This window comes from Lactuca sativa, chromosome 8 (assembly GCF_002870075.4).
Source record: "Lactuca sativa cultivar Salinas chromosome 8, Lsat_Salinas_v11, whole genome shotgun sequence".
NCBI classification, from domain to species: domain Eukaryota; kingdom Viridiplantae; phylum Streptophyta; class Magnoliopsida; order Asterales; family Asteraceae; genus Lactuca; species Lactuca sativa.
The window spans coordinates 17933275-17950244 of NC_056630.2; the positions used below are offsets into that span (position 1 = coordinate 17933275).

The 16970-nt window shown below is 34.0% G+C and overlaps 1 long non-coding RNA gene across 1 annotated transcript; it reads right to left on the reverse strand.

Annotated features, from left to right (window-relative positions):
* Positions 1-9783: 9783 nt before the first annotated feature.
* On the reverse strand, positions 9784-12585 carry LOC122195657 (uncharacterized). The gene is made up of 2 exons (XR_006186133.2): positions 12292-12585; positions 9784-12165 (listed from the first exon to the last, which is right to left on the reverse strand). It is a non-coding gene; the product is annotated as an uncharacterized LOC122195657 (long non-coding RNA).
* Positions 12586-16970: the final 4385 nt, after the last annotated feature.

Below are 16970 nucleotides of genomic sequence, written 5' to 3' on the forward strand. Positions count from 1 at the left end.
TAGATCTCGAATACCATTACATATTACTAAGACCAGATAATTCTTTGAATGAAAGGTCTCTCCCTACAACGGTTGGACTCAAACAAGAGTTACGAAATAAGGCTATACCTAACCTTCTGAAATTATTTAGTCCTCGTAATATGTAAGTTAGCGTATTCGTTTACTAGTTAGTTAAAGATAACCAGAACTCCTAAAAGCACAAAGCAAGCAGCATTCGACCATTGACTAAACAAACCAAGCATATCCTAATCAGGCCAACATATCACTGACTAATTAGTACTAGCATGAAGTTCAATAAGCTCATAAAGTAGGCATACAAGGAATCCTTCCCGGATCCGTAGCCCTAATCTAGCATGCAGTTCACATATTCACACTTCATATCATAATAAAACTGTTGGGTTTTGAGCATTCTAACACTTCCTAAGTGTACATGCAACCCTAATAAACCTTGGATCTATGTTTGTCTAAGATACATGCAAATAATTATTTTTCCAAGGTTCATATCCTAACTAGCATGGCATGGGGAACATGAATCAAATAAAGCTAGTAGAAATGCTTACCTTGAAGTTGTAGTTGATTGCTTGGAGTTTTAGAGCCTAGCACCAATAGTGTGGATGCTTCAAGTGGAAATCACAAATCACCACAAACTTGGAACTTTGAGAGAATAGATACTACTATCTTGAAATCGGCCTCACCTCAACAAGTGTCAACTAGTATGATTTCAAGAACCAAAGCCTCCTTTATATAGTGTGGTGGATTAGGGTTACATCCATGTAAACCCTAATACCCATGTCTCTTCATTTCCATGAGATCCATGGGTCAAAGCTCCATGGAGTATCCATGGACTTTTCCATGCAAGCCTAGCCCATTCCAAATAAGCACTAGCCCACACTATATAAATATAGAAGCCCATATTTAATTAGTAATATCTTTGATCACTAAATTAATCCTAGATTAATTATAGATAACTACTAATTAAATAATATGATCTTATATTAATATATTAGAACTTATAATATATTAATAAATCATAACCTGTACTATTCTCAAATATTATCCAATAATTGTTCGGGTGAAGTGCAACCCAAATGGACCATGCCGGGTCGGGTCAACTACATACCAAATATAGTTATGAACTTAGACACTATATCCACTCCTTGTTCGATTGCACGCATCACACTCCTTGTTCTTTAATAGAAACCCTTAATTTTAATTCTTAAAAAATATTTTTCTTGTAAAAATCTCTCAACCCCTCGATTTGAGTCCAGACGCCCCCCCCCCCCCCCCCCCCCGAAGGTTTGTCTGAATCCCTCAAACCAAGGCTCAGATACCAACTTGTAACATCCTAAAATTTAAGACAAAAAATTTTCATTTTTAATTAAATAATTATAAAACCAATAATATAAAACATCCATAGTGTCATCCCATATCAAAACCAATATGTCGATAATCAAAACATGTCAAAAAAAACAACATCAGAGTATAACTCCCAAAGATCTCATTTGTGGAAATCATGGTGTGATACGCTGCAATCATGTCGACTCCTTTCCTTTCGAAGAAGTACCTGAAACCAAAACTAAAAACCGTAAGCACAAACCTTAGTGAGTTCCCCCATCATACCACATACCATAGAATAAACATATTTCCTAGCATATCCGGGTGCTGGTGATGTGTGTAAAACCCACTAGTTTTAAACCTACTTTTAATTATCAAATAACACACAAAAGGCAGTGAACCTATCAATTGTAGTATAGTTCAAGCAAGTAGGGTATCGAACACAGGGAACGGCAAATTAAATACTAAAACCTAATTTATCTAATTTAACTAATAAGTAGTGGTTTTCTCTAGTTTTACAAGACTAGAAACTTACTAATTATTACTAATTTAAGCTAGAAAACAAAGACTTGACTAGATTCAATAACGGAGAAGTACTTCTATTTAGTTCAACTTAATTGATCCTATGGTTGATTTCAAGGTAAAAGTGCAATGGATTAATTCTTTTGCTAGTTACCGATTCAATTGATTAATTCCGTATTCACTTCATTAATCCTTAGCAAATAAATCAATTTAAACAATGGCCAGTTGTCTATTTCAATTAAATTTACTAGATATAATATTCGGGTTAAGATAGACTTGCAATAGCTAATTAATTTATCTTTTAATTAACTTCTTGTTTAATGGTCATCTCACAAGCTTGCACATAAATTTACTTGATTTTCTTATTAATCCTAGTTTCATGTTCATTACACTAGACATATGACAAAAAGTGTTCACTAAGCATATGAGATTGATAACTAATAGATGTTCATGCTAATTAATTATCTCCCTACTAACAGAAAATCAATTATCATTCATACACAAGGTTCTTTAGCAAGCTAAAATAACTAAATTAACCAACATAGAATTAATCCTACCAAGAATCAAACCATATTACCAATTTCGTATCCCCAAATAGAAGTTTAAAGAATTTAGCTCATAATTAAGGTAAATAACAGCAAACAAATAAGTTCAAGTTGCTTAATCATGTTGACAAAACAAAAGAAACAAGTAGAATGGTGGAATTATGCCTTAATTACTCTCGGAATTGGATTCTAGCTTCCTTGGTCGACTTCTAGGGTTCTTCTGGCTTCTTATTCGCAGCTAAGCACTTCTGAATCGTCCCAGAACTTATGCCTCTCGATCTGTGGAATTATCTTTAAATAAGCGGTCCGACTCGTCGAGTCAAGTGGTGACTCGTCGAGTCCTTCTCACATTCTACGTATCGCGATAACTATCTGGGATCCTGAGTCATTATCCTTCTGATTCCTCGACCGGACTCGTCGAGTAGCTATCTGACTCGACGAGTAGAAGCTTCTTTTTCAGTGTTTTCCTTCTTCATTCCACTCTCAATCTTCTAATCGCTTCTCTTGCTTCCTTTTGCTCCCGAGCTTCATCTTTGGACTGAAAAACATAATTTAATACTTTTAAGTACCTTTTGTCCATAATATGCGATAATTTAGCTAATATATGAATAAAAAACTATACTAAATACACACTAAATATGCACATATCAGCTGGCTTACCCCTTTGGTCTCTTTCAAGCGGTAACCGCCTAGCATATCAGGGTGCTGGCCTACCCCTCCGGTCTCTTTCAATCGGTAACCGCTTAGCATATTTGGGTGATGGCCTACCTTTTCGGTCTCTTTCAACCGGTTACAGGGACTATTTTACCCCTACCACTACCACATAATCTCCTAGCATATAAACGCATAATCACATACTGCCTAGCATATATGGGTGTTGGCCTACCCCTTCGGTCTTTCGACCGGCTACGGGGACTATTTCACCACCTACCACTACCACGTAATAACATAGTATAGTAGCACATAAATCTCAATAGATAGTGGCATACCAGACAATTATCACGAAGACGATCATCTCTACTGTAAACAACTACTAGTGGGCCGACATTGGTGCCTTCGACCCACTTATACCGGGAAGGTAACTCACCACGAATACTGGAAAGTAGTTGAAAATCCTTGGCTCCAAATGCCAACCCAACTCAAGCTCCTAAACATAAAAGATTTCCTTAATTACCTTTTCATACTTATAACCCCTTACAAGTCAACTTGGCCAAAGTCAAAGTCAATGCTCCGAGTTGAATTGACTCGTCAAGTTTGCCCCTTCAACTCGTTGAGTTCTCAAGAATCATAAAATCATGTAATCGCGATCCAAGTCCTCGAGTTTTCCTATAACTCTTTGAGTTTCTCCTTGACTCACAGAATTGCGATTTCCCGAGTCGACTCATCGAGTTTCTCCTACAACTCGTCGAGTCCCTCTTATACCTAACAGGGTCGGGACACTTCCAGAACAACTCGTCGAGTTCTTTTATGAATTCGTCGAGTTCTTCAGTCTGTTAAGCCTTCTTATTGCATTAAGTCCCTTGTCTTCGAACCAACGCCCTATCTTGTGGATCTAAGCTAGAAATTCGCCTAGAAGGGTAAAGTTTCCAACTTTACCCATCAAGAACCTCTTCCCAAGACATGAATTCAAATCCTAACCCAAAAGGGCTTAGATCTAACTCCAAGAGACAACAAAACTTCAAGATAGACCATGAGGTCATAGATCTGGACTCTAGGGACAATTTGGTCATGTAAAGCTCTCATCTTTACTTGCATGCAAGGGCTAATGGAGCTTAAAAGACCAAAAATATTGTCTAGAAGGTGCATGGGACTCCCATGGCCATAAAGTTGACACCTTTATGCCATGAAGTCCCCTCAAGACCCTAGATCTTAAGGGTTTTCCCAAATGGGACGTCCAAATCCCAAATGGACATGAATTAGACGAGTTTGCCCAAATCCCAAATCCCAAATGGGATGTCCATCTCTAATCGACGAGTTTGGGGCCTCCAACTCGTCGAGTTTCTATACAAAAGTGAACAATTATAAATTAATATATACCAGGAACCAGGCGTTACAGATGCAATTTTGAACTCTATACATTTGGTTATTTTATAAGTTAGAAGACTATAAAGATGCATTGATTGGTTACAAGGGAGAAGTGCATTGGAATTATTGGTAAAAAATAAATGCATTGTTATTAATGGTTTAAAAAAAATAAGTATGTTGTTATTATTAAAGAAAAAGATATGTGCATCGTTATTGATGGTTAAAAAAATAAGTATGTTGTTATTGTTAGTTAAAAAGTTAAGTGCATTGCTATTAATGAATTTTCTTAAAGTACGTTGCTATTATTAATTAAAAACATAAGTGTATTGCTTATTGAAGGTGATTAGTGTATTGCTATTAATTTTTAAAAGAATAAGTATGTTGTTATTATTGTTTAAAAAGATAAGTGCATTGCTATTAATGGTTTGAAAAGATAAATGCATTACTATTATTACTATTAATCTTTTTGACCAGTAAGTACATTTCTATTATGGTTAAAAAAGATAAATTGTTGGGTACAAAGTTATCTATGTATGACTTTGTAAATGGTTTGACTTTTATAGACCCACTTGCATCTGACATAGTAGCCTTGTGACATAAGAGAGAGAGAGAGAGAGAGAGAGAATGTAAACACCTCTATATAAGGTGAGTTCATACCACCTGTAGAGGTGTACTTGAGATATGTAACATTAAGAGTGCTAGTATGAGCTATTTATTTATCTAGATCTAGCTTATAATTTTTTGTAACACCTTTCATGATCGAATACATCTTTTAAACACCCAAATCCCCATGTTCTTTGTGTCTTCTTTAATTCAGCATGCCAAATCAAATGCTCGTAATTCACATCAATTGGTATAAGAGCGGGTCTTTAAAGATCAACACGATTTTTTGAAGAAACGGTTCTCGGTTTAGCTACAATTGGAACGTTTATGGTGAGTCTCACGATGATCTCTCTAAATCTCTTTAAGTCGTGTTTGCGTTCTTGAATTTTTTGATCATTTTGACTCATTTGATCATTTTTTTTTGAAAAACTCATTTGTTATGATCCAATAAATTTTTTCGTTGATCAAAGCACAATCCAAACTCATATTTGTTTGTTCGATTTGATTCTCAAATTGCATTTGTTTGTTTGAATCAAGATCTAGCCCAAAATTTATTGTGTTCCATTTTTTTTTATTTAGCCCAAATTTCGATATATTACTGATCATATTTCCTGTATTCAAGTCCAAACAATCAATCCGATATTGTTCATCAACTAATTCTTGTTTGAGCCCATAAATGTCTAATGATCCAATATCTTTTAATTGAGCCCAAAGATTCACCAAAATCAGTCTGATATATCTGCTTGCGTCGTTTTTTTTATCATACACATTGATCGATTGTACATTTATCTGTTCACCATACGCATTTTCCGTGTTCTTGTGTATCGGTTTCTTCTCGTCGTTCTTGCAAATCAGTTAGTTATTAGTGATGTTAAACTTGTGAATTAATTTTATTTTATGTCTTTAATCTCAAAATCGATAATGATGTATGAAATCGAACATTGGATATTTGATTTTGATGAAATTGATCAAGAACTTTGAAATTTTTGTGAAGAACATGTGAAGAAAAGTTGGATAATCATGTTTTGATCTGAAATTATGGGTTAGATTTATCAATTTCGTGTTTGTTGACTTCCGATTTCAAAAAGTAAAACTCAGAAAATTGATGAATCAATGAATTGAATGCTGAATTTGGTTGATACGAGTCATATTTGGATTGTGAATCCTGAATTTCAGTTGATTTGCGTTTAATTTCAAAATCGTTTGGGTCTATGTTCTTGATGTCGAACACAGTTCATAATGCTTTTTGGAAATCGAAGGTCTTATAGTCAATGTTGATGTCGATGGGTATAAGGAGAATGTGAAAGTGATTTGTGTTGACATTCAGTTCGCATATGAGAAGGATTTAAGGGATTTGGTTTAAAGTTGACTTTTTGGGGTCAAACGTATATCTTCTGATTCCGAACATGTTTGTAGTTGATGATGTCGAAATTAAATCTTTGTGGTGAAAAGAAGTCGAACTCAGATGGTTGTTAGACTAAATCGAAAGAAACTGAATCGATTGGTTTCGAAATCGATATTGACTGGATTTGGTTATTCGTTTTCGACATTTGGAATCGACTTGGCTTGAGTTGATTTTGATTTCGAAGATTTGCAGTCGATGGGTCGATGACTTGTAAAAGCGAAGTGCGAATTAAGGACAAAGATTTTGAATGTATGGATGACGAACGGTTGGTCGATGTCGATGTCGATTTTGGTTGGTGAATCGAAAGGGAATAAACTTGATTGGGAAACAGTGATGAAAAAGTGAAGGCTTGATTTTTGATTTTTGATTTTGAATGGTTAATAGCGAAGACTTAATTTGGGAATTGACTTTGAATTTGAATCGTTTTGGGTTTGGATTCGAGTATCTGATTTCGAAGGTTGTTGTTTGTTGATCGGACGAAGCCTTGAAGATCAAAAACGAATGTCAATTAACGAAGGCTATGGATTCGCGCTTTGTTATCATGGATTATACACGATTCGTTAACAAACCCTCTTATTAAAAAGCAAAGCATGTAGATGTATAGTTGGCTTCGTTGTCTGATTACGAAGCGAAGAAGAAGAAAACACAAATTTTCGAAATTGGTCCCTGATATTTTAACGAAGTGACAGTTCTCATCCAACTTCAAAACAAGGAACAAAAATCAAGTTAAAAAACTAAACTTTCGTTTCGAATCCCTGGAGTTTGTGCGAAATGGTAGAATTTACCCAACTTCGACATTAGGCTGAAAATTCTAAGAAATGGGATAATTTTCGAAATAGGCCCCTGCAGTTAATGCGAATTGATGCTTTCTATCCAGTTTCGCAAATGGGGTAGTGTTTCGCATTTTTGGTTGTTGTGGGCGCACTTGGTCACTGCAGAATTTTGAAATTGACAATTTCTACCCAAATTTAAGAAATTTGTCAAAGGCGGTCCGTGAATAAATCATATTCGAAAATTGAGATTTTTTTTGGATTTCTGGATTTAAGCAAAATGTTCATGTCATGTGCTAAGGGGGAGTTTTGAATAAAAAAAATCCAAATTAAGTGCTTTCTCATTCCCTTTTTTTGTTTTATAATCATTTTTTGATTATAAAAGGGGGAGAGATTTAGATATGGAAATTCGAAAGTTGAATTTTTCATATTACGCGGACTTGAAAACCGAAGTGACCTCAAGTATTTGAAGTTTATGAAATGATTCCATTGGAGATTCGAAAGTGATTTCGGTTCATGATGGTTTGGATTTATTGAAGATTTTTGGGGTGTACATTTATGCTCAAATTTTGGGTAATTTTTTGGAGATTTGGATACTCCTAATTATCTTTTTGATGCTTGGTTTGTACGCTCTCACACTTTAAAGCCCGGATTGGCGAAATCATTGAAGAATTAAAGATTTGAAGTTCATCTCTACATGTGTCACGTTTGAGGCTCAGTTCGTGAAGTTGCTCGAATTTGGAAGATATGAAGCGGGTCATCCATTCCTAACTTTGAAGGGGAGAATGTTGGGTACAAAGTTATCCATGTATGACTTTGTAAATCGTTTGACTTTCGTAGACCTACTTGCATATGGTAGAGTAGCCTTGTGACATGAGAGAGAGAGAGAGAGAGAGATGTAAACACCCCTATATAAGGTGGGTTCATACCACTTGTAGATGTGTACTTGAGAGATGTAACATTGAGAGTGTTAGTGTGAGCTATTTATTTGTCTAGATCTAGCTTATACTTTTTGTAACACCTTTCATGATCAAATACATCTCTTAAACACCCAAATCATCATGTTCTTTGTGTGTTCCTTAATTCCGCATGTCAAATCAAATGCTCGTAATTCACATCATAAATTCATTACTATTAATGGTTAAAAAAATTAATACATTGATATTATTTGTGAAAAAGATAACTACATTGGTATTAATATTTTCTTAAATTGCATTAATATTATTGGATAAAAAGATATGTGCATTGTTATTTTGGATGGTGATTAGTGTATTACTATTAACGGTTAGGAGAATAAGAATGTTATTAAAGATATGTATGTTACTATTGTTGTTTTTAATCTTTTTGACCAATATGTACGTTGTTATTTTTGGTGAAAAAATAAGTTTGTTACTGTTAATAGTTAAAAATTAAATACATTGAAATTAATTTAATTTCAATATCATTACCTAAATTTTTTTAGGATATTGCTTTCTTCCAAAACTAAAGGATTAAACTTATCGCAAAAAGTAATTAAAATAATTAGTGAAAACTAGTGTGTGGACCCGTGGTGAACCACGGGTCACATTATTTGTTGTACTTTGTCTTTGTTTTCAAAATGGTGAATGTTTTCAATTATTAGTGTAGTGTGTTTTACATTTAAGAAGGTACGTAAGGGTGAAAATAATAACCGAAAAACCGAACCAAAACCAAATTAACCGATAAAACCAAACCATTTTTAAAACCGATGGTTCGGTTTGTATTTTTTCCTAACCGATAACTAACGGTTCGGTTATGGTTTTATAGATTAACCGAACCGATAACTTTATATTTAAATATATATAAATTATACATTATATATATAACAATATAGTTAAACCTATTCAGGTGCAATTAAAATTTAAACAAAAAAAATCATTAATGCTCACTTATCATTAGACATGATTGAGGAATTAAACCATCAACGGTTGCACACACACAAACACATGCAATTAGCAATCACGCATTGTGCTAAGACAATTGATTAATTTGGTAATTCTTAATTCTACAATTTGTAAATGTTTAGCATAGTTTAGTGGAGGTCACATTCAAATACGAAGCATATTAAGGATGCTTTTTGAAAAATGCCTCATTTTAAGGTAGAAATTAGAAAGCTCGAAAAAAAAGTAATTGAGTGATAGTCTTTTTGAAAATAATAAATTAGGTACAAATTTCAAACGATCTAATATTTCAACCGGTTTCTTCGCCAACTTTGGGTAGGGTGTCTTGATTCAGAGGTGATTTTTTAGGACCATTGCTACAATCCATAACAAACTTTCTACATCTGTATGATATGAACCAAAAAATGTTCCAATAGATACCAACACTTCTAACATACACGAACAAGAAACATGAACAATAAAGAGACCAAAACAACAAATTGAAAAGTAAAAAATATTATTTGATATAAAAGATGGCATAGTTTATAGTGAATATTTACATGTATATATGTGTTGTGTACTTGTGTGTATGTTTTCATAGTAGATATGCTAATCAAACAACATGGGAGTAGGGGAGTACATATTATAGCAAACTTCCTTTTTATGCCTAAAACCAATCACTTTAAACATAATATATAGCAACATTATAAGTTTTCATGGTACATGTGCTAATACACCCACATTGTTGGGTTTTGTGATGAAACATGAACATCTTAAAGCCAAATAGTCAGTCTGTTAGCATTTACATTTGTATATTATTTTGCATCCAAATGACAAAAAGACGACACAAAAAACAGAAGGAAGAGCATTTAAACAAAAAATCAAAATCAAATAAAAACAATATATGACATACCGAAATTCCAAAATACAACAGAGCACAAACGGTTGGTGGCTGATGTTTGGTGGCGACAATTGAGTGAAGACGGTCAAACCCACAAACTCGAAGACATTGCTCAAAAACACAGAAGGATTAGAAGGAAGAGCAATTGAACAGAAAATCATAATATAATTGAAACATTATACAACATACCGGAATTCGTCACAACACCAGATAGAAATTCAAGTCTCCTACTGACTGATCATTAATCAAAATCAAGAAATAAGAATTTCAGAATATCACCAAATCTGTAAACTTACATATTCTGAACATTTATAAAAGCCCAAAAATGAAAATCGGCTAATTGCTTATTGCTTTGACGCAATAAGTGGATATCTTGATTGGCTAATGTGGTCAATTTCATTTGTTGCTTATATTCAAAAGGATCTTAGAACCAAAGCGAATGTTATACAATTAGGCCGTGCACTTCCTCAAGCACAGGGACCATATGAATGCATCCATCCCCTTGTAATATTCTCCAATTATTGATAATCATGTTGGATGATAATTCATGTCTTAAATGGTATCTTATGTGAATGTTTATAGCTACAATGGATGATAAAGAAAAGAGTGAGTATGAAAATATGGTGTAATTTTTTTTATATTATGAAGAATTTACTCATATCATGATGGGTTTAATTTGATATCTGGTTTCTAACAGCTAATATGGTTAATTTCATTTGTTGTCTTATAGTCGAAAGGATCTTAGAGCCAAAGATAATGTTATACAATTAGGTCGTGCACTTCCTTATCCTAACACAATTGACCTATCTCAAGTTACTGAACTCTCTTGGCGACCAAGGTCAGGTACTTTGATGTTATATCTGTTAAGGATATGATGCTTATTTATAAACTATAATTTTTGTTTTGAGTGACAAGATGATAATTTTAAGATTATCATTTTGGAGATGATTTTGACATGGTCTTTCTTTGGATCCGATAGGGTATTCTTGTACAAAGGCTTTCTATCTTATGAAGAGTGTGACCACCTTTCTTTAGAAATTGAAGTAAGTTTTGTTCATCTATGTTAAATTTTCATTTTTAGGCTTTCATTAATGTTCAGAATATGTAAGTTTACAGATTTGGTCCATATGCTTTACTCAATGTCACAAAGTTTGTCCAGTTATACAACTTTCCAACTAAACTTACCATCCCAATTCCACCTCACCCCATATTTATCATATTCTTCTATATTTATCAACATACAAATAATAACCCATACAAAAAACACCATTGTATGATGATATAACCCAAATTCTATACCACCCTCCGATCCATACAACTCCATCTCACCCCATAACGTCCCACTTGAGATGCTATAAAAAGGGTTAATATACATCACGACTTAATTATGTTATCCTAATGTAAGTTAAATTATCTATTTCTTGATTAACTGTTTGTTTTTTATATATATTGAAATTGTGAAACATTATATTGAATTCATAAATGAATAGTCTTTTTATGGATTGGTGTTAGAAATGATGGGTGATGAACTGGAAATGAGAGTCGCATCCACAAATGCATACATATTGATTTTTACTTCTTCAGTGCTCCATAAGTCGCTCAGGAGTGAGTCATGGCAACATAAATAATTGACTTCAATATTCAAATACACTTTATTAATATATAAAATATTTTGCAGGATTTCGAGGGAAGTATTATCTTTGGGGGGTGGGGGCAGATTTTAGAGCCAAAAACAACGAGCCTTGTGCGTGATGGAGTCCAAAAAAATGTTTGAAAGTGGAACTGAAAATAGAAATTCAAAGTGGAAAAGAAAAGCAATACGTAAGTCGATATCGTAAGTTTTTGGTCGAGAATTCAAAGTTCTTGATCAACATACCCAGATCGAAATTCAAAGTGGAACATAAAAGCAATACAGAAGTCGATATCCTAAGTTTTTGATTGAGAATTCGAAGTTCTTGATTGACATACCCAGATCGAAATTCAAAGTGGAACAAAAAAGCAATACTCGATATCCTAATTTTCGATTGAGAATTCGAAGTTCTTGATCGACATACCCAGATCGAAATTCAAAGTGGAACAGAAAAGCAATATGGAATTTGATATCCTAAGTTTTTGGTCGAGAATTCAAAGTTCTTGATCGACATACGCAGAATTGAAGTTACTGATCGACAAGGTGTAAGAAACGTCATATCTAGAATTCGAATGTCAAACCCTCAACGTTGGAAAGGAAGAAATTCGAAATTGAAAACAAGAAATCAATAGTGTATACAAACGACAGAGAACATACCCAGATTTCAAATTGCAATAGAGACGGTTGGAGGCAGCCACGAACCACAGACCCGTTCAGTGGGGACGGAAGTGGAAATCCTTAGTTTTGATCAAGATTGCAACCCATAATCTAAATCCTAAATCTTGATCGAGAAGACAAAGAAGACGTCAAACCCACATAGTCGGAGAGGAAGAAAGGGAGGAGTCCGAAGAAATTGTGAAACATATGAAGGAGAATGTGAATGATTTAGATCAAATAATTCAAATGTTAATTAAATTAATAGCAAAAAACTAAAAAGGGGGTTTTGTTTAAACTAAATTAAAATTGTTGTAACATACAATTAATCAAACAAAGTGAATAACTAAATTAAAACAATAGATAAGAAGTACTTCAATTAGAATACGAATCGCCCAAGTTTCTATGTTTAGTTCATTAGAAGTGTAATGGATTGATGAGTTGATTACCGAATTGTAATATAACTAGTTATCGTGGTTAGAAGTGTAATGGATTGATGAGTTGATTACCGAATTGTAATACAACTAGTTATCTTGGTTGGACCTCCTAGTACTAATAATAATTGAACAACTAACAAAAAAGTCATGTAATTAGTGAACTCATAATTAATTAAATATATTTGAACTATGAATGATATGATCTAGCGATTCTTATCAATTATTATGACAATAAATCAACACATAACATGAATATCTATGACTCTCTAACACAATCAAGTTAACGATTAATATGACCTAACTAGTATTGGATCGATCTCTAGTCCTAACATTTTAATGGTAATACGCTAGTTAAGATTCAAGTAAAAGTAATTAGATTGATCCTATTAACTACACATAACTTAGTAAATAAAAATCATAACTTTAACATGAAAAGATAAATAATCAATCGAACACAAGTATTAACTAAACTCACATAATCCTACTAACGAAATAAAAAATATTAACTAGAGTTCATCTACATCTAGCGAAAGTAAGGGTTTTTACACCATAATCAGTAAACTAAAAGATTGTGAGATAAACATCACCAAAAGATTGCGAGACACGATCATCAAGCAAACCCGAAGTGAAATTTTGATGCAAATAGCGCTTGAATCTTCAAATCCTTTCTCTAATAAACTCTCTAGATTCGAAATTGACCCTCTAGGATTTTTGGATGTCAAAAGTCAAGTAAAAGTTGTAGCATAAGACTGTAAATGGTTGCACACCAATTAGGGTTGATAATCTCCTTTATTTACAGTTTTTTCGACACCACGTTGTGGTAAAGATCTCACCACAGCGCGGTGGTCGTTTTCCTTGTTTGCACACAAACATGTATACCAAAACGGGAAAATTTTGAGAAATTACATTTATCTTATAGGGCGCGGTGTGCCTTTTAGCCCCGATTTTCGCCGATTCTCATCTGTTTCAGCTCTGTTATCCTCGTTTTGCATCTCAGCTCTAATTTTAACTGTAATTAAACATTTCAAAGCATATTAAGTATCGTATATCTTCAAATATAACATTTTAGATTAATTTATTAAAATAATGACCTAAAATATATAGTTAAATAAGGTCATATTAGTAATAATTTACGAAAAATATTATTCATGCATTCATTTAATGCAACCAACATTCGAAGTCCAAATTAAGTCAACAGGAACCTTGTGTTTGATAAAATCGTACAATATGTACTTAATTCAAAATGTATTATTACATTCATAAAACACTCGGTATGTTGCATCTATTGTCATATGAAAATGGTTAATGAGTGAAAGTTATATTAATAAAATGGCATTGGAAAATTAAATCAAACATATCATATAATTAATTTACATAATTTCTCTCCTTATAACTACAATCAAGATTTTTCTACATATGATGGTAAGAGCAATTAAATAGGTTAAAGCAGTACAAAATTAATTTAATTTACATAATTTATCTTATTAATCAACAAACGATACATATTTTCATAATCAATATATTTAATTATAGGCATATTAGCATTAATATCATTTTTATTGGTTATTGCAAGTATAACTAGTTTACATGTTCAAAAAATATCATTAAACTCTACTTTTTGTTCAAAAAATATTATGAAACTCACAATTTCATACATGATTTACTATTAAACTAATTTTTGAACAAATTTAGTCATTTTCATCTTTTACGTCCGTCATTAACTTTATGATCATAATCTTAGGCCAACATACACTTAGATATCCATCGCCGAAAAACAAAAACATCGTCTGAGAACCAAATTGGGCCATAATGAAGCTTCACACTCACATTTACTCATCATAACTAGGGATGTCAACGAGGGAAAACGGGGTTGGGGTTGCATCCCCCACCCCTACTCCCAAAATTCCCCCGTTTCCCCATCTCCGCCCCTGTCCCCGAAATCTCTAGCATCCCCACCCCCGACCCCGAATCCTTGGATTGCCCCTGCCCCCGCCTCCGTTCGGACAGTTTTTTTTTGGGCTAAAGAAGTTGGGTTTTAGACCAAAAGAAGTTTTTTTGGGCTAAAAAAAGCTATCTTTGGTGTAAAAAAATAGTTATTTATAGCATAATTTTATATGTTTAAAGCAAAAATACTATAACATCTCTAAAATGTTATACTAACAACTTAAAAACATGGTATTTTGTTGATTTTGGAAGCTCAAAATAATTGTTATTATTTATTATATTTATATATAATTAATATATATGAATATAAATAATATATTATCGGGGTCCCCATTGGGAGTTCGGGACGGGACTGCCTACCCCCGCCCTTGTCTCCAAAATTAAAACGGGGGCTAACATTGGCCTCGCCCCGCCCTCAGTGTTTTAAACAAATATCCCCTATATGGGATCGGGGTCCCACGATACTTTTTGACATCCCTACTCATAACATCTTAGGTCTAAGACATAAAATAAGGACATGCTATTTAAGGTTTGGAACATTTAAACACAAGGAAATATGGGGTAATATGGAGTTTACGGCCCAAGCAAGTGCCTAGGCCGTAAACTCCCCATAACATGACCAAATGTTAGTTTTCACCCCCAAATGGCCTTAGACATTTACCATAACAAGCTAGGATTGAAACAAGGGCTTAAACTCAAACAATGGAGGGTGTATGAGAGTTCACGGCCAAGCCATAGAGCTTACGGCCGTAAACTCTCAAAGGTTGGTAATTTGGACCATAAACTCTAAAGGAGACCCCTTTTGGAACACCAAACACCCCTATAGCCTTGAATAAATTACTAGAAGTGATATAAGGGCTTGAAACTTCACCAAACTCAAGGGATGAGAGTTTACGGCCGTAAACTCCCTTAGGAGTTGTCCCTAGGCCATAAACTCCAATATAATGCCCTTAGAAGCCTTAAACCCACTCATGCCTTTTTGGAAAAGTACTTAGAAAAATCCCATGAACAAGCTAGAAGCCTTAAACATCCTAGAACCCTTCACCATGAGTTTACAGTCGTAAACTCATGGTGAGTAGTCCCTGGGCCGTAAACTATGTAATAAGGGTTTACTCTTGGAGAGTAAACTCCATTCCTAAGCCATACGCACCTTTAGACGCTACCCGGGACATCCAAACACTTATCTAAAGTGTTTTCCGCTCATTTGAGTGCGTATACTTGTTTAATTGGTATTTAATATACTAATTGTATGTGAACATATGTTATCATATGTTAAATAGGTCATTGTGTGTGTTCGAGTCCTTGCGTGGCACCGAACGCCCAAACGGCACCTTCGTCGGACCTACTTACACCAGGTGAGTTCATACCCATGAATGAACCTTTTAAATGTTTTTACATGTTTTATAGGGGGGATACAAGTTAAACATGCCAATTGTCATATCAATCACATGTGATTGATAACCCGCATGCACAAGATTTTACCATTGTACACTGTTTTACCGAGTAGGACACTATAATGGTTTTCTAAAAGGTTTTCATTGTTTCAAAACTCTTACTTATACTATTTTATCCTAATTCATTTTAAACTGGTTTATGAAATATTTCCAAAGGTTTACAAACATATTTTACAAAAGAATACAAATTATGATTTTTCCCTGAGTATAAAGGTTTTACAAGATTTTAATCAAAGTTCTCTTTCACAACGTATACTTTTACTTGTTGTTACTGTTGCTTCGCTTTTACTTATTTAAAACTCCTACTTGATAACGCATTCCCTTCGTGATACGCTTATACCAGATTTTTGTCTCTATATCGCTTATACTTATAGCCTCTTATACTTGATAGACGCTCTTACTTAACTTATCGTCGTCTCCACTTCGTGATACACTTACACTTGGTACAATTATACTTCGCGATTCGATTATCCCACTCTGTACGCTTATACTTCACGACTCGGATGTTCCACTGTACGCTTATACTTCACGACTCGGATATCTCATTGTACACTTATACTTCACAAGTCGGTTATTCCATACTATACACCTATACTTCACGATATGATTCCACTTGATACACACTCATGTGTAGTTAGATGTATGTCTGTGCTTGTATAGATGCATATAAATAATGATTGAAGGACTTAGGAAGGCTTGTCCGCCTTATTTCCTTTTCTTCGTTGAGATGTGTTCTGGTGGGATCGGATGTCCATCCGAAGGTCGTTGATGATGGGTTTTAAGCATTCTAACACTTTCTAAGTGTACATGCAACCCTAATAAACCTTGGATCTATGTTTGTCTAAGA